Source organism: Haematobia irritans, chromosome 5, assembly GCF_050003625.1.
Source record: "Haematobia irritans isolate KBUSLIRL chromosome 5, ASM5000362v1, whole genome shotgun sequence".
Classification (NCBI taxonomy): Eukaryota; Metazoa; Arthropoda; class Insecta; order Diptera; family Muscidae; genus Haematobia; species Haematobia irritans.
Genome location: NC_134401.1, coordinates 173,576,331 through 173,595,155, shown reverse-complemented (window position 1 = coordinate 173,595,155; position 18,825 = coordinate 173,576,331). Strand labels below are relative to the sequence as shown.

General features: G+C 32.6%; 2 long non-coding RNA genes across 2 annotated transcripts; one reads left to right on the top strand and one right to left on the bottom strand.

Annotated features, from left to right (window-relative positions):
* Window positions 1–5,552: 5,552 nt before the first annotated feature.
* Window positions 5,553–5,998, bottom strand: LOC142238446 (uncharacterized). The gene is made up of 2 exons (XR_012722724.1): window positions 5,838–5,998; window positions 5,553–5,763 (listed from the first exon to the last, which is right to left on the bottom strand). It is a non-coding gene; the product is annotated as an uncharacterized LOC142238446 (long non-coding RNA).
* A 6,977-nt stretch (window positions 5,999–12,975) lies between these two features.
* Window positions 12,976–14,036, top strand: LOC142241257 (uncharacterized). The gene is made up of 2 exons (XR_012723547.1): window positions 12,976–13,115; window positions 13,236–14,036. It is a non-coding gene; the product is annotated as an uncharacterized LOC142241257 (long non-coding RNA).
* Window positions 14,037–18,825: the final 4,789 nt, after the last annotated feature.

The following is an 18,825-nucleotide window of genomic DNA, read 5'->3' as shown; positions in this document are numbered from 1 at the left end:
TTGAAGATAATCGACTAACACATTGCATGAATTATTACAAAATACTCTAATTCTATAAATGTTCGTTAAGAAAGGTTAAATAGTGTGTGAGTCTGTTGGAAATAATATATAGGCAGAAAACCAGAACTGATTCTGAGTCGATCGCTATACATATTCATATATCTAATACACGCAAAGAAAAAAAACGTTTGGAAAACGTGTACCGAAAACGTTTTTCTTTTGTTAGAGTTTTTTGAATTGCTTCGAAAATTTTAAACTTTTATCACCAAAAAAATTCGTTTGTTACAAAATTTTTATTTTGTCAATAAAAAAAGTTATTTTTGAAACAACAACACAGTCCATTTCGTTTATATCAAACACTGTTCTTTTCTGACTTTAGGTCTTTAATAAGACACATTTTACAGTTCAAAATTTAATATACTACAATGTAATGTTGAACATTTTTTTCGGAATCTACCGAACATATCTGGAATATATGTAAAAAAAAAAAAAAACTTTGGTCGAAGCAGGGATCGAACCCACGACCCTTGGCATGCAAGTCGGACGTAGCAACCACTGCACCACGGTGCCAAACTAAATGGTTGTTTCTGTTAAATAAACTTTGTTTATTGGGTTCGTGGGCGCCGCAAGCTATGCTATATAAATATAACTTATATGGATATTTATCTATTGATGACCATAACAGGTACATAGCTCAGTGGTTAGTGTGTTGGCTTACAAAGTGCATGGTCCGCGGTTCGATTCTCCGTCCAGGCGAAAGGTTAAAAAAAAATTAAAAATTTATAAAATCGTATAATTTCTTCTACATTGTTGGTATTACAGGAAAAGGTGTTAAGAACTAAAAAACATCGTGGATGTGAGAAAGATGTGAGGGAAAATGCAATTAGCAAGAAAACAATGTTTTTTTTTTTGAGTTTGTCCTTATGAAATTGTTTTTACATCCTGGAAAAGAATAAACGTTTATCACAAAAAGTATATACTTTTCTCCCAAATACACTTCCTTACAGCGAAAAGCAAATGAGAAACGAACTTTGTTTGTCTAAAATTTCGTTTGGGAGGAAAGAATTATTTTTTTGCGTGTAGGCAAAATAATTGTACGATGACCACATATCGACGCTTGGTATAAAAAATAAAATGTAATAAAATAAATTAAAAACAATACATTAAGGGAAAATTCTATTTGCAAATAAAATTAATTTCTAAAATATGAATCGTCTTTGTACCACCTCAGCACATACAATACGATATTTTTGGAGCTTTTGTTGTTGGAAAGGACTCCTTCATAATAATTATGATAGTATTATATTAGGCCTTTATAGAGGCCTGACTTGCGAAAGTTGGACTCATTGTTTCCCTAGTTACCCACTACAATTATCGTCACAATGGACACACGTAACACCAACACACAGTGTTAAGAGACAGGTAAGCCATGTGCAGAAGTGCTTAACACATCTCTATTTTTATTATTGCTTGTAGCAATTCTGTTACGCATTTTCAATAACTATGCAATTATTATTTTATTAAATTTACTCATAGATTTCAATTCTCTACACTCAAAAAATTAATTAGTAACTGAACATTGCAAACCGAACAGCGATCAGGGTACACCGATGATCTGCATTAATCACTGTAATGGAAGTGTTTCAAAATTCGATTGACATCATAGAGTACGAATTAATGTATTATTGCGCAACATTATGCAATTTCATACAAACCCAGCAAAAATTAGGCAACCACATCTCATTACAATTGACATTACCAGGAGTAAAGCTGTCATTACACATTGCATTACGTTGTGGCGAGTTATAATGACTAACTTGTAATGACAAAAATAAATACTTCTCAGTAATTTTCGAATTGTTATTCTCAAATTTTTAGGCAGTTGTAGTTAACGAATTAATAAAATAGAATAAATTCTCTTCGATGTTCCTGCAAGTTAGAATCAGGATATCATATAGGGGCTATATCAAATCTATTCAATCTATTTCTCTAATATTCAAATAATAACAATTTCAAATTTGTGACAAATCCTTTGGAAATTCCGCTCATTAGAGGCTCCAGATGTAAAAACCATAAAAACTATTTATACATGTTATAGCTATAGCAAGATCGGATACAATCTTTACACGATTTGACATGGTTTGAAGGTAAGTTACTATCGACTTTCATTGAATGTTAATACCCAGCAAAAACTCTCATTACCCGGTAATCTTGTAGGTACCCAGCAAAAATTAGGCAACCACATCTCATTACAATTGACATTACCAGGAGTAAAGCTGTCATTACACATTGCATTACGTTGTGGCGAGTTATAATGACTAACTTGTAATGACAAAAATAAATACTTATCAGTAATTTTCGAATTGTTATTCTTAAATTTTTAGGCAGTTGTAGTTAACGAATTAATAAAATAGAATAAATGATGGTACCATTAGGTATAATTATTCACATAATCGAGCACTTACATAAAAAATCAAAAAGAATATGTAATGTAACGGTAATTCTGAAAAATTTTCCGTTAAGAAGTTTTTATCACAAATATTTCATAATAATTGTGTTTAATGACATTATCATATTGTTTTAAATAAATGCTTTCTTATACCTCATTCACATTACACTTCCAAAATGCGCTTAAACTAAATTTCAAATGCCATTTGCCTTATAAAAAAGAGACTTGAAATCCACTTTTAGTAGATTTCGAACCTTATGTGAATTGGCTATTGGATTTATTATAACGTAATTCACGAATCCAACTCCCTTAAACAACCTACATTTATTTCTATTTCAAGTGTGAAATTAATTTGCGTGTAATCTTATTAGGTTATTTATTAGATTTTTTAGTTTATTTATACAATATTCGTTTCTATTCAAATAGTTCTCCTATTACAGCATCACTCGCCATATTTTGATCCATTGTAACCGGCGATAGAAATCAATATTTTCGAGATTTGGTTGTCTGAGACAATAAGTGGCTATTTTGCAAGCTTTGGTGTATCTACGAATAAGTCATTATATATTAGGTGATTATATGCTTTAAATGCACTACTAATTTTATGGCCGAAAGTATGCCTGGGGAGAAGTACTTTCCTTCTGGGACATGCGTATGTAAAAGTAATCCGAAGCGATGCCAATTAATAAGTGGTTATTAATTTTTAAATAAGCTTACCTACAAGATTACCGGGTAATGAGAGTTTTTGCTGGGAATGCAATAAAATCGACTGGCTTTAATAATAATTCGAAACAGTAAGGAACATGGTTCAATTTCCAATCAATTTGTTAATTTTTCGAAGCCAGCTATCTTTGCGTAATTAGCCTCACACTGAAAACTAAAAAAGAAAACATGATTTACATTTGTTTGACATTGGTTTCAACGGATAACATTGAAATTCTTTGTGTATTAAGCAGCATTTTAGATATGGGAGGGTATCAGTGGCTTGTAATCTTGACATTCTTATGTGTTTTCAGAATTCATGGCACGTATCATTACATTGGAATAATATCATATTAAAAATACATTTTGAAAACTTTTAATGAATTAAATAAAACACAATTACATATAACCAAAAAATGTTGAACTACCCACCCACAGGTAGGAAGCGATTAATGCCATACCGGGAAGTAGATTACAAACAAGACACTCGCCAACAGAGATAATAACATTGAAACACTGACCTCATAGCTCTAATACCAAATTCAATATGGAAATATTGGAAATGTCCTATGTTGAATTACTTCAATAAACTTTGATAAGGTATTTATATATATGATGCATATAATTCGGTGATAGTCAATGTCGATCACAACTCTAAACCCCAGAGGCTGTGGCCATCATAGGTTTGGTCTCCTTCGAAGATGTTCGCTGAGGGTAGACCCTGGTTTCGACTGATCCTTTGTACTAGTGGATATATATTGCGTCGCCTGACATGAAATAACAAGAAATTTTTTTTCGCTCGAATAGTTTACCACAATTTTTCCTTGAGTGATATTCTGATTTCTTCCAAGTCATTGTTCATTGTACTTCCAACTTCAGTTGTTTTTTTCGCACTTTCCTAGAAGTGTTTTTTTGGCATGTTGTTCCTGAGTATCTAATTCAGAACTTCTTGTTTAGCTATTTAAGGAATTTTTGGCACTTATATTGTATAACAAAACGTATTTTGCAAATAATTATTTTTACTTTTTGTCCAAACCCAAATATGATTTGTGGTATGGTCTCTATATTGAAGAAATGATCTCATATTTACGGCGAAGTCATTAAACGGAGGGTTTTTGATTATTAATTTCCAAGTTGTGTCCACACTAGAATGTTGGTTGATATTGCCTTTAAGTTGTTCGCGGTTCATAAATTCAACAAAACTGTCATGTGGAAATTGTTCCTCAGACCCCCTCGTGAGTGCATAAGTCGGATTCAATTTAATTTGGGTCATGTCTGCTCGATCGAAGGATAACTCTCAGTCTGGCGTCCCATAATTTCTCATGGAATCATAAATATTCAATGTAGTCATCATCCCCCAATTTGTATTCTGAAATGCTGATGATCGTCTAGAAATCTGTTGTGCCTTGTCAGCACGATTTCATTTCCATTTCAATGTTAATGTTTAAAAAAAAAATCTTTTGTAAAAGGAAGGATATCTCATTGCACGTACTACCTCTTTCGGGGACAAAAACAAAAGAAATTTGTTTATTTTGGTTTTTATACAAAATGGGAAAAATATTCATTCATTCGTTTTTAATATGCTTAATTTTAGGGATGTCATTAGCGACCAGGGCTCAGACATATGGGTATTTTAATCGCCCTGAGATTAACACAGATTTTGGGTCAATTACATTGTTGTTCACGTTATTATTGGTATTATATTAAATGAAAACTTTTTTCATTCAGCAGAAACTTTTTTGTATTACTTCTCCCTTCCTTGTTGGCATCCCTAATGGGTGATGTTTTTGTGATTGTTTACTCTTGCCACTATCGCTGCCGCTGATGTTGTTGTTGTCTCAATTATTAATTGAATACAAAAAATGGGAACTCATTAACCCAATTCCTTATTGAATATGAAATACGAATACGTGGGTGGTGTTCAATATTAATGTTTTGGCATAGTTGTTGTTGTTTATGTAAATATCATAGATTTGTGGGAATAACCGTTTCTTGTATTTTTTTTTTAGCAAACTGGACAGTTTTTAATAATTGTCCCATTGAAGAATTCGAGATATGGTATTACTCTACCCTATATACGGTATTATTATATGCGACGCAATGTGAAAACCATTAATCTGATTGTCATAAACTCACCATTGGACGATGGTTGCACGAGCGTAGACCGGAAGGTATTGGAGGTACCTTTAGCATCGTTGCCATACACATTTAAACAAAAATAAAATGTGAGGTTTAAAATTTATCACATCATCAACAATTTTAAGAAATTAATCCTAATTTTTCGATTCTCAAAAATCGCCATATTAGAGGTAAAAATCTTCACAAAAAATATTATATATCTTTATTTCTGGCAAAACTGACATTTACCCAGAATCGACCCCAAACAATTTGTGTTAACAAATTATTCTAATATATGTATGTATTTAGTAAATAAATAAATATATTTTTTTTATCAAAACATTGTTTTTATAGAGCAATTGTAACCAAAACCAGGTGTCAACTGAATAAATTAATTTTTGTGTCTTGGTATAGACTACGCTACGTGAATTGCGTCTTAAATATATCCTTCTTGCAATTCTCTCCTTCTTTGGCTTTGAATCCATCTACAATCTCTGGTGAAAATACAACATCTTTAGAACCGAAAACGCTTTTTATGTGCAATATTTAAAAATGGTTTTATGCTTACTGTCGTTTCCAAATTTGCAGTAACCAAATATTTGCAAAAGCATATATGGTTTCAGCCAATTTAATTAATTATTGAACGTGTCTCTGTTTTAAATTCTTAATTATTGGTGACTTCCACATTTGCTCTTATCGAAACCTAAAATGAAATAATATTCATAGGAGTACACCGAAAGGCTTAACATTGATATTCGCGAATAATTGCAGACAATATTTTTGGTATTAATCTATTTGCATTGTAAGACAAACATATTTGGTTATCTCTTAAAGTGGCATGTGATATTTGTTGTCAACATTGATAATTTCGCAAAATAAAAACAAAATTGCATTACGAGGGAATGTTCCTTGCAGAAGCTAACCAACCACAAATTGTGACTATGAGGGAATTGCAATAATAGAAAAATGTGATCATTTTGTATTTTAAGACAAAACCCCTTAATTCAATTCCACATATGAGTAATTGAAATAATCAATAAACCAAAACCAACATGTATATACGGCAGTAAGTTCGGCCAGGCCGAATCTTATGTACCCTCCACCATGGATTGCGTAGAAACTTCTACGAAAGACTGTCATCCACAATCGAATTACTTGGGTTGTGGTATCTTAAAACTTCTTAACATCGTTAGTCCATAGTGGTATATATCAGACAAAAAAGTTATGTATAGGTAAGTCTACAAATAATTACGAATCGACATGGAAATTGAAATATGGAGGTCGCTTATATGGGGGCTATACACTGACAAAAATATTGACCTAATATGGAATATTATGCAACTTAAATTTTAGGACTCGAAATTTACGCAATGTTAAGGACAAAATTCTTTAAAATAATGACATTTTAATTAAAAGAAAGTTTATAATCCTTGCTTTAAACATTTTTTTCATTAAATTTAGGACACAAATCTTTAAATTTTGTGTCCCTCTGTTGAAGTTGTAGATCTTTGAAGTAAGGTAAATGTTCCCTAAAATAAAGATTTATTTTAAGGATTTGCATCTTAGGTTTAACGTTTTTTTTAGCATAAAGAAAACAGTTTTTACTTTGAAGTACTTGGTATAATTTGGATTTTGAAACTGGGAATTGTACATGAATACATTTATCGCAAACAGAGAATAAAAATTCGATGAATGAGATCTGTATCCAATTTTAATTTTATCGATCCTAGATTTAAAGCCGGGGAGGTCCCTAAAAAATGTCTTTATTTTAAAGAAGCCGCATCTTTGGTTCGGAATCAATACCAAAATCCTTAAAGGAAGGTCAAAATTTTTGGATCCAAGTAAACTTGTTTTGAGTGTATAGAATTATGAACTTGATATGGACCAATTTTTGTGTGATTGGGGAGCGGTTTATCTGAGGGCTATATATAACTATAGACCGATTTGGACCTAGTTAGGCATGGTTGTTAACGGCCATATACTAGCACAATGTACCAAATTTCAACTCGAATGAAATTTGCTCCTCCAAAACCAAATCTCGGGATCGGTTTATATGGGGGCTATATACGATTATGGACTGATATGGACCACTTTTGGCATGGTTGTTAAATATCATATACTAAGACCACGTACCAAATTTCAACTAGATCGGATGAATTTTGCTTCTCCAAAAGGAGCAGGAGGTCAAATCTGGGGACCGGTTTATATGGGGGCTATATAATTTATTTATTTATTTCATCTGCCGGGCTCTTAGCTCTAACAGATTACATATATGTATATAATATAAATGGTAATAATAATTTATACATTATTTTCCTGCAAAATTTTGAACAATTTCTTCTTAAATATGAACCTATTAGTAGTAACATCCAAATCATGGCAAAAATTATTGAATAAATGTATACACCTACTTAATAGCTCATTCATTCCATAATTAGTTTTATGAAACAGTTCTTCTAACAAGTTGTTATATCTCAATGACCGCAAGGGGGCATGAATAGGTAGAATCGAAAGCAGTTCTTGTGAATCGATTCTTGAATCTAAAATATCCTTGATAAATAATACATTCTGCATTTTTCTTCTATCCTCTAAGGGTAAAATATTTAGGATTTTGCAACTATGGACTAATATGAAGCAATTCCTGCATGGTTGGTGGATACCATATACTAACATCACGTACCAAATTGCAACCGTATCGGATGAATTTTGCTCTTCCAAGGGACTTCGGAGGTCAAATCTGGTGATCGGCTTATATGGGGCCTATATATAATTATTGACCGATTTCGACCAATTTTTGCATGGGTGTTTGAGGCCATATATTAACACCACGTACCAAATACCAACTGGGAGCCACCGTGGTGCAATGGCTAGCATGCCCGCCTTGCATACACAAGGTCGTGGGTTCGATTCCTGCTACGACCGAACACCAAAAAGTTTTTCAACGGTGGATTATCCCACCTCAGTAATGCTGGTGACATTTCTGAGGGTTTCAAAGCTTCTCTAAGCGGTTTCACTGCACCGTTCGGACTCGGCTATAAAAAGGAGGTCATTGAGCTTAACATGGAATCGGGCAGCACTCAGTGATAAGAGAGAAGTTCACCAATGTGGTATCACAATGGACTGAATAGTCTAAGTGAGCCTGATACATCGGGCTGCCACCTAACCTAAATATCAACTGAATTAGATGAATTTTGGTTGGAGGTCAAATCTGTTGATCGGTTTATATGGGGGCTATATATAATTATGGACCGATGTGGACCAATTTTCGCATGGTTGTTAGAGACCATATACTAACACCATGTACCAAATTTCAGCCGCATCGGATGAAATTTGCTTCTCTTATATGGGGGCTATATGTAAAAGTGGACCGATATGGCCCATTTGTAATACCATCCGACCTACATCAATAACAACTATTTGTGCCAAGTTTCAAGTCTATAGCTTGTTTCGTTCGGAAGTTAGCGTGATTTCAACAGACGGACGGACATGCTCAGATCGACTCAGAATTTCACCACGACCCAGAATATATATACTTTATGGGGTCTTAGAGCAATATTTCGATGTGTTACAAACGGAATGACAAAGTTAATATACCCCCATCCTATGGTGGAGGGTATAAAAACAAAAAATAAAATAAATAATATACTATATGTGGTTGTATGCCACCCTAATACCTTAAAAGTATATTTTTATGAATGATCGCATTCATTCCAAATGCATTTAGTGCTTCTTCTTTTGGGAATTGCCCTTTTCACTGCTATTGTTGGGAATTTATTAGATATGGTGCGATTGTTATCTTTTATTAGAATACGAAATGCCCTTATTCATACATTGAATTTATTAATTGCATTATTTTTCGCCATTTTCTTATCAACGCCCTTGTAATAGATAGTTGTTGGCAATTGTGGGATTTTATAGTATTTTGTAATAAACAAATGACACTTAACAACTATAGCTAAATAAAACATAAGAAATATTAATAATTTTTGGATTTACTTGGATCGAAAATGTTGACCAAAGACACGGGTTCTTTAAAATAAAGACATTTATGATCAGTTTTTTAGCTAAAAAGTGAATACAGATCCCATTTAACGAAATTTGTCTTTTAAATGTTGACACATATTGACGAATGCCATTTACGGATATAAAAACATTGCCTTAAATTTCCTAATTTTGACTGGATCGGTACAATATAACCTTAATTTTTGGAGATCCCAAAACATAAAAATAAAGAGTGGAGCATCTTCAAGCCAAATATATTTCTTGAGCTTTTCTTTAAGAGGTAACATACTCTAAATTTTATTTCCTCTTCATAGATACGCACTAAGGAAGTACCTGAGACACAATTCATTTGTAAATTCAGAGTTCTTAACACCAGGACAACATGTAAAGACAACCATTTCAAATCTATTAACCCTAAGGTCAAAGAAAAAAACTTTGTTTCAGAGAAACGCATCTTCTATGCTAAGAAAAACTCGCAATTGTATTTTAGGTCAAAAATTTCTTTACACACTACAACATTTTTTTTTTTGTGTAGTAAAGTAATTTATAACGCACGTGATAATGCTGAAAAATTAAATAGTCTTTAAGTGCGTCTTAGAGGGTCCCTAATGTTGGAAGCGAAAAAAATTTAATCAAAATATTTGGTACCTCCAAATATTTCTAACTCTATGGACTATTGTAGGTTAGGTGGCAGCCCAATGTATCAGGCTCACTTAGACAATTCAGTCCATTGTGATAGCACATTGGTAAACTTCTCTCTTATCACTGAATGCTGCCCGATTCCATGTTAAGCTCTACACCCAGAAAAAAGTGCCTTCGAAACTAAAGGAAAATTTTTTCATCAATATAGTTTATCCATTTTATTTCCATTAAGGTAAAATTTTGTGAGAAATAATAAAATTTACTGGTTTCAGTAAAAAAATCCTAAACTGTAAGCAGTTAGGAATAGTTCATTAACTAGAATAAGGCATGGAATTTTACTCATACTGTTTTCTTCGCTGGGTATAAGAATTTACTACTGAACAAGAAAATTTTATTCACCGATAACAAAGCATTCGTAAAAATAAACAAAACCCGAACTAAAACCAAGTTTCCTCAAAATTAGTAAAATTTCTTATAAAATGGTAATTGCGACTTCCTTTATAATAGAAAGTTTTTCATACATACGAACAACACTTGTCTACCTGTAATCGATACCTGTCATCGTAATCGATGTGTTTGCGCGTGGGTGTAATCGATATGTTTGCGCGTGGGTTGTTTTTTTAGTTGGAATCGCGTTGTTGTGGTATACGGAGAGATTGTTAAAAAATAATATAATAAATAACAAATAAAATATATAAAATATTTGTTATTTTAAATTAGTGAGGAAAATTTTCGTTTTTTGAAAATAAATCTATCAATGTTCGTGATGGTGTATAAAGAAAGAAAACACCAGCAGAATAACAACCCTTTCATTTGTCTTCATTTTGGAATCTTCAATTATTTGGAATAATTTGAAATTCAATTATCAGGTAATATTCAGTGACGCTAACCTTTTGTAACAAAAATGGTTTATGATTTTTTATATTTGTAGGTATTGAAATTGTAAAAGGAGGACAAAATCGTTGGGCAGCAACTTACTAAAAGTGAAAAGTACAAGAAGAAGAAAAAGTGCGTTTTACAGTTGATAATATCACATGGTTGATTCTTAATAAATATATTCAATATATTAATAAAACATGTCTTTTATTGAAGATAAAATTGCTTATATAAATAAATAAAATTGTATTTAAAAACGAAGGTAAGCAGTTCTAATTATGAAGTAAAAGTTTTACCACAAATGTGTAAGATTTGTCCAAATGAATGAAATATTTCAATAAAATCATTCCATATATGAATTCAAATCAGTTAAATTTTTTCATTCTGTAGTATAGTGGTACATAAATATAGGAAAATGTTAACTAATATATGGAATGCATCATACCTAATTTCTACGAAAATCACATCGTTCAAACAAATAAAAATGTCTTTGGCGCTATACGAAGTTCAACTTTCTTCACAATGAGTTCATTTTAACTTAAAGAAGGGGTCACTTTTTTCTGGGTGTATGACAAGGGACCTCCTTTTTATAGTCGAGTCCGAACGGCGTTCCACATTGCAGTGAAACCACTAAGAGAAGCTTTGAAACCCTCATATATGTCACCAGCATTACTGAGGTGGGATAGTCCACCGCTGAAAAACTTTTTGGTGTTCGGTCGAAGCAGGAATCGAACCCACGACCTTGTGTATGCAAGGCGGGCATGCTAACCATTGCAGCACGGTGGCTCCCGAACTATTGTACAAAATACTTAGGTTGCAATATTAATATTAACTATAAAATCACACTAGTTTATTGACATTAAAATTTGGTAAAAATAGTAACAAAAATAATTAAAAAAAGAATTGAAAAAATTTCGCTCTTATCGTCTGTCCGAATAGTTTTTGATTTATGTACAAATACATATATCTCTCTCGCGGGCAACTTTTGAAGCAATCTAAAACGCACTTATCAACCTGCTTAACACACTTATCATAGATTTCCCACCATGCAAAATAAAATAAAATTCCAATAGGATGGTGTCATATCACGAACAAAAAAACACTTTTGTTTATATATATTCGAAAATGACAGTAGCAAGTAAAATATTACCAGATAACTGTGATATAAATAGAGCCCAAAATACATAAATTCCAATGGATGTGTTTAAAAGGTCGTATCGCTTGGATATATGGACAATAAAATCGTTAAATTTTTTTTAGAAAGACACATTTTGTTCATAGTCACATCGGACTTTTTGTTTTTATTTCCTTCAGAGGAAGTGGGATTATCCACGGATTTCAGGTCATCCCAATTGAAAATGGGGATGACCTGGAACAATTCTTGTTCTTGGAACGTAAATCAAGAGAGAAATCAAAAAAACATTTGGAGTCTGTATAAGGTGGCTCTTCTCCGTCGAGTGCTACTGTCAAAAATTGGTGGACTGTGTTTCAATTTAATAACATGTAGCTTTATGATGAGCCATCGCCAGATGCCCCACTCACGGCTACAGTTACAGAAATTCACGATACCATTTTAAAAATTTTAAGGTTCGCGAAATAGCTGTTAAGGCCTGGTTACCTGATACCGTTGCCGTAACGTAACGTCAACGTATGATTTTTGCATTTAAAATGAATTGGTGTGATATAGCCATGAAGTTTTCTTTTATAAATTTCACACTAATCATCTTTTTCTTCTCCTTTTAATCGATGTAAAATGGTTTTTGATCAGCTGATACGAAAACGAGACGTAATTTTTCTTAGTCTTACGATACGTTTACGTTTTGCTAACGTTGGGTAAACATTTGTACGGTACGCTAACGAGCCGTTTTTGGACCAGGCCTTTAGTCATTGGGTAGAAATATAAGTCGAATGAGTAAGTCATGGATACTATGGATGCTTTTTTGAAAACCTCTAGAAAATGTCTCAAATTTTGAATAAAAAAAAGTGTTTCCAGTACTTTAATGCCACATTTTTCATTAATTTGGTTGATTTAAATTTTTCATTAATTTGATAAGTTATTCTTTGCCATTAGGCCCTCTTATATTTTTTACGATATGGCCCAATGTAAAAAATAAACAAGCATGTATAGTACCTACTTATTTTTTTTTATTTACCTTTTCATGTTTGTATTCGATTTGAGAAGATAGAGTGAAGGTGTTAAGGTAGGGAAGGTCTATATGGACGCGTGTTGCTACCGCACGAAATTAATCAACGCAGTCCAGAAAATTCGCACTGAATACCAAATGCGACGATGCGACGCACAGGAATACCTTTGGTCAATGTTGTTGTGAGTAATTGACGATCTAATAGCGAAACGCATTTCTTCTCCATGATTCACAATGAGTCACAGACATATGTAGACCAAAAGAAAGCAATTCATAAATGGTTCATTCATTTATATTTTTAGGGGAGTCAATCATAAGTCACTTTTCTTCCTGGAAAACGGGATCATAGGAAATTTCATCGTTCATCGCTTGTTGCTATCCCTGGAGCTTTGTCACAGATATGCACTTGCCATAATACCCAGTTATGAATGATCAATTAAATGGAATATTTGTGGCACTTAAGTGTTTGATGGATCAATATTACGACATGCCTTGGCCAATATTATAGCCCCTGAAATTTCTATTGCGATACGGGTGGGAGCTTTAAGTGTCTTTTCGCGGAATCACATTGCAGGCGGGTGCTTCAAATTGGGCGAGTTACTATGCCCAACAATGAAAAAGAGTGGAGAGCCAAATTCCTTCATTTGATTGGAGGTTTTGATATTTATGGAGATTGTGACGCCGCCACCGAATAAAAAACAAACAGTAATTTGGGTTGTGTGATAGATACACCAATAAAATAATTATGTTAACAAGATGTTTATTAATAGACCTCTGTGGGTCTACTCATAACTGGAATGTGATGTTAAGAAAAAAAAACAAGCAAGATAATGTACATACATATGTACATTGAGAAAAAAAAACTGAATGATCAATGTTGTTCTTATACGACAGAGTACTCGTAGTAAGAACCCTTCATACGTGCAACGAACACGTCAAAAAAAACAAAAATTTTACTTGGATCCAAAGATTTGGCCTGTCCTTAAAGATTTTGTTATCGATTCCGAGCCAAAGAAGCGGTTTCTTTAAAATAATGAAATTTTTTAGGAAGTTATGTAGCTTTAAATCTAGGCTCTAAAAAAATAAAATTAGAGTAGACCCCATTTATAGCATTTCCATTTTCTTTTTGCGATCAACAAAGCTATTCACGTAAAAATAAATGCCAGTTAAAAAATCGAAATTATAAGGGACACTTTAAAATTAAAAATATTTTCTTACACTGAAAAAAATATTGACCCAATATGGAAGATTATGCAACTTAAATTTTGGGACTCGAAATTTACGCAATGCCAAGGACAAAATTCTTTAAAATAATGACATTTTAATTAAAAGAAAGTTTGTAATCCTTGCATCAAAAATTTTTTTCATTAAATTTAGGACACAAATCTTGAAATTTTGCGTCCCTCTGTTGAAGTTGTAGATCTTTGAAGTAAGGCAAATGTTCCTTAAAATAAAGAAAACCATTTTAAATTTAAAGAAATCGTCTTTAACTCAACTGACATATTCAAATTTTAAATTTAAGATAAAAACGCTTCAAATATAGGCTAAGATTTATTTTAAGGATTTGCATCTTTGGTTTAAAGTTTTTTTTAGCATTAAGAAACCACTTTTTACTTTGAAGTACTTAGCATAATTTGGATTTTGAAACTGGAATTTGTTTGTACATGAAAACCTTTACTAATATATTGCAAACAGAGAATAAAAATTCGATGAATGAGATCTGTATCCAATTATAATTTTATCGATCCTAGATTTAATGCCAGGGAGGTCCGTAAAAATGTCTTTATTTTAAAGAATCCGCATCTTTGGCCGCATCAATGCCAAAATCCTTAAAGGAAGGTCAAAATCTTTGAATCCAAGTAAACTTTTTTTGAGTGTAGTTTCAAAAAAACTTTAAACCAATGATGCAAAATTATTTCCTAATTTAATGAAAAAATTTTATTTGAAGATTAAAAAATTTATTTTAACTAAAATTCCATGGTGTTAAATAATTATTTCTTTTTTTGTGTAAATTGAACCTAAAATTTAGGTTGCATAATCTTTCATATAAGGTCAATATTTTTTTTAAATTTTCAAAGTCTTTATTTTATTCCATGGAAATAGGTTCTGTGAGTGGATAATACCATATGAAATGAATTTACTATTCACAAGGAGAATTGGGCATCTTTAACTTTAAGGCACAAATTTCCTTAACCACCAATTAAAAATACGCGAGATAGGTGCTCTCAAAACGTAAGTACAGCCGTGAGATCATTTTAGCGTTGTTTAAACAAAATCTGAAAAGTTTCCAATTCGGCAATCAGTTGATGAAAAAATTTCACCGACATTCTCTTGATTTGAAGCTTCCTATCCAAGTTTGACGAGACTATGTTGAAAACTAAATCATTCACTTTTCCAAAATATTTCTTCTAGTTTGTAACCTTAGCATTTATCAGGGCAACCTCGTAAGGACATAATGAGATTTTTGTAAGCAAATTTTCTTTCTTAAGCTTCTCAGCTACTCATTCATCCGCTGCCAATATGGCTACTCCACCTTTTTCCTTTCTTAAATAATATTGTCTTTAGCTTTCCCTTAATTCGAGTATTTCTCACTGTGTATATTGACTGAACAGCAGCAATTAACAAATTAAATATCCACAAATATGTCCATCCATTCTGAAGTGACAAGAAATAAATGTTGGAACTCGGCGATAAAGTGCGTCTTTATTGTTTATTTGTTGATGTTTTTCTTTTTCAAGATCAATCTAATTGTGGTTTCAGTGTTTTGGGGACCGCACACACACACATCAGACACCCTGTTCACAGACTATACTGTGTTATCCAAATGTATTTTGCGAAAGGTTGATGGCGCCGTAAAAGCGGGAATGGGGTAGGATTCTTGAGCAAAAATTGATATTAAAACATTTTTCATTAAATGTCATGGAATGTGCTGCCGTAATGTGCGTTGATTGTTTTACGTGTTCAGTTTTATTAACCATTTTGTGTGTGAACATTGATCGAAATGAAAGGCATCATCAATGGGCACCACTTGGACTAATCGCCGCCACTCCACCGTCAGGCAGATAAGTTGAAGCTTGTGACTACATGACTCTAGGCTTAATTTTGTTAAATATTGATGTGAATAAATATTCTCAATACCACAGTACTTCTCCACATCAATTTGATATATTAAGTGTGGTGCAAGTTTTAGAGGCTTTAACGATTAGGATTATTTGTTTAAAAATATTTTAATTTTAATTTATTTATGCTAATACGCATTTACCCACAAAACAAATACATATATTCAAAAGATACTACTTCAGTTTTGGCAAACTGAATGAAGTATTTTATGATAAGATTGCATTACTGATTACCCGCTGACAAGTGCTATGGGTTGACTGACTCATGACATCTCTTAGAGTGGTAAAAATGAAAGTAATCAATTTTGAAACAATAAATACCAAAATAAAAATAAATTAACTGATTAGCCATTAAATTCGGGTATTTGAATAAACAATAGCAAAAATAAACAATCATTGTGGGCCAAATATGGATTATCAACAAAACAGATTCCATACAAAAATGCAATTAAATTTCAAATTTTGAAAAAAAATTAAAAATTCGCCAACTCGTAAATACATCAACTTTGCATCCATCAATCCATTTGCACAGGTATTAAAGTCATATGGTCTAAAGTAGATGTAAACATCTGAAAACACTTAAATCCATCCATCCTCCCACTCATATGCCATTGGAAAATATACTTCACCCTGTACATATATGTGCATACCAACTCATGGTGCATTGTAAATTCAGGAAAATTTATTGATTTTTCCATTCTTGTGACCATTGTTTTTCGGTGAATCGATTCGATTTCAAGGTTTTTCCTGTGTTGATGCAAGTGCATAATTTCCGATGGGAAAACAAATAAAACCATTTGGCTAAATGGTGATTGCATTCCTTTGTTAGCGCATTTGAAATTCTAGCTATGTACGATTGTTGTAGAAACTAATTTCGATTTATCAAATTTTCGCTATAATAAAAATAAATAATATCTATTGATTTAGAATTCCATAATAAATGTTTGTATTAGAGGATTGATTTTTTTTTTAAATAATATGGTTTACATTATATGCTAGTCTAAGGGTATGGTCATACACTGGACAAATATTTGACCAAAATGAGTGACTAATATTTTTCCTGGATTACTTTCGAAATATCTGGACACCGTTTTTGGAAAATACTCCTATTGTGATGCAATGCATCTAATATGAACTAAAAATTTTTGCTGGTTTGACTGTGGCGACGAATCCTTTTTTGATTTCTGTAAAATATTTGCCCAGTGCGGCCATACGGTAAGTTGCAAAAAAAAATGTATTCATATTGTTCCTATAGCTCACATTATATTCATCCGATTTTTATGAAATTTTATTGAAAATGTCCACTGCAATTAGTTTGCAGTGGCATCGAAGTATTTCAATATCACTTAAAGCAGTTGTCCATTACGATACCACATAACTGTAAAATACCTACTAAAATAAGTGGCAAAATTACCTAAGCAATCTTACTATCGGGGTTGAAATTTCTCTTGTCTCTAGCTCACCATAAATTTCTTTAGGAGATGTTTCATTGTATTCTAGTCCTCCACATCATCCCAATCCTCACAGTAATCGTTGTTTGTAAGTCAATTCCTGTTTTCCTAACAATCCTAGCAGTCTTGTAGACAGAAAGATGTCTCCCATGTTCCGATATTCGGAATCGCAAATTGCAAGAATTTAATTTTCTTAGAAAGAAAAAAATTGAGATACAATCGGACATAAATTCAATTTGTATTGGAACTCCTTATCAAAGATAACTTTTTTGCCAAAATTTAAATTTGTTTATTTTAGGGTTAAGAAAATATCGCCAAACGAAAAGTTTGCGATTCCGATACATATACATATACATTGCAATATACATATACATTGTTTGATCACAATATTTTTGCGACAAAATTTCTCCATGTTCTGCCTGAAAAAATACATTTTATTCTTGAGAACTGTATGAGATTATCATATTCCTTCTCTGGGTAGCCTTAGGGACATTTTCATGAAGTGCGACCTTGAAGATTGACAGAGGTAAGATAGTTCCTATCAAAGTCATCTGCAATGCATATAAGGTGAATATTGAATTGTTCAGCCATCTGGTCGTTCAGTCCACAGATTTCATTGAATCCAAAATATCACATCTTATTAAATCCGGTATTGCTAATGTTTCAACCCAGATCCTGGCCTTTTGAGTAGATTCCACAATTTACTCGTCCGTCAAGAAAAGAAGTCTAAGACTCTCATTCTTCACTAATGGGATAAATGCTTCTCAATGAGAATTTTGGATAGTGTGCAATCTGTGGCTCGCGGAACTGGCAATATATTTAATATGACACTGATATTGTTTTCTGGAGGCTTCGAATATCGTTTTTTTGTGTCTGATATTATGCCAAATACCGAAAATACGTTGTGAGTGAAAATATACTTTGAAAATTTACCATTCCCGCCTATGGAATGAAATAATCTTATTGTTGCCTTTATCGCCCGTAGTCAGCAAATGAGCGCTCATCACGGTGACAGTTCTCCACGCAATCTCTTGATTATCCTTCTGCACCGATCACATTCAATGGCCGGGCTACCAATACGATTTTTCCAGACTTTATGTTATTAGCAAGCCGTCGTGGTTCAATGATTAACATGCCCGCCTTATATACAACGTGTCATGGGTTGAATCCCAGTTTCTAAAATGTTTTTCAGCAGTGCTTTATCTCCTCTCAGTAATGCTGTTGACATATTGCAAAACATCTTTAAGTGGTTTCACCCAAAGACAATAAACTTGAGAAAGATAGGAAATTGGCTTGCGTCATACCAAATGTTGCATTTACCA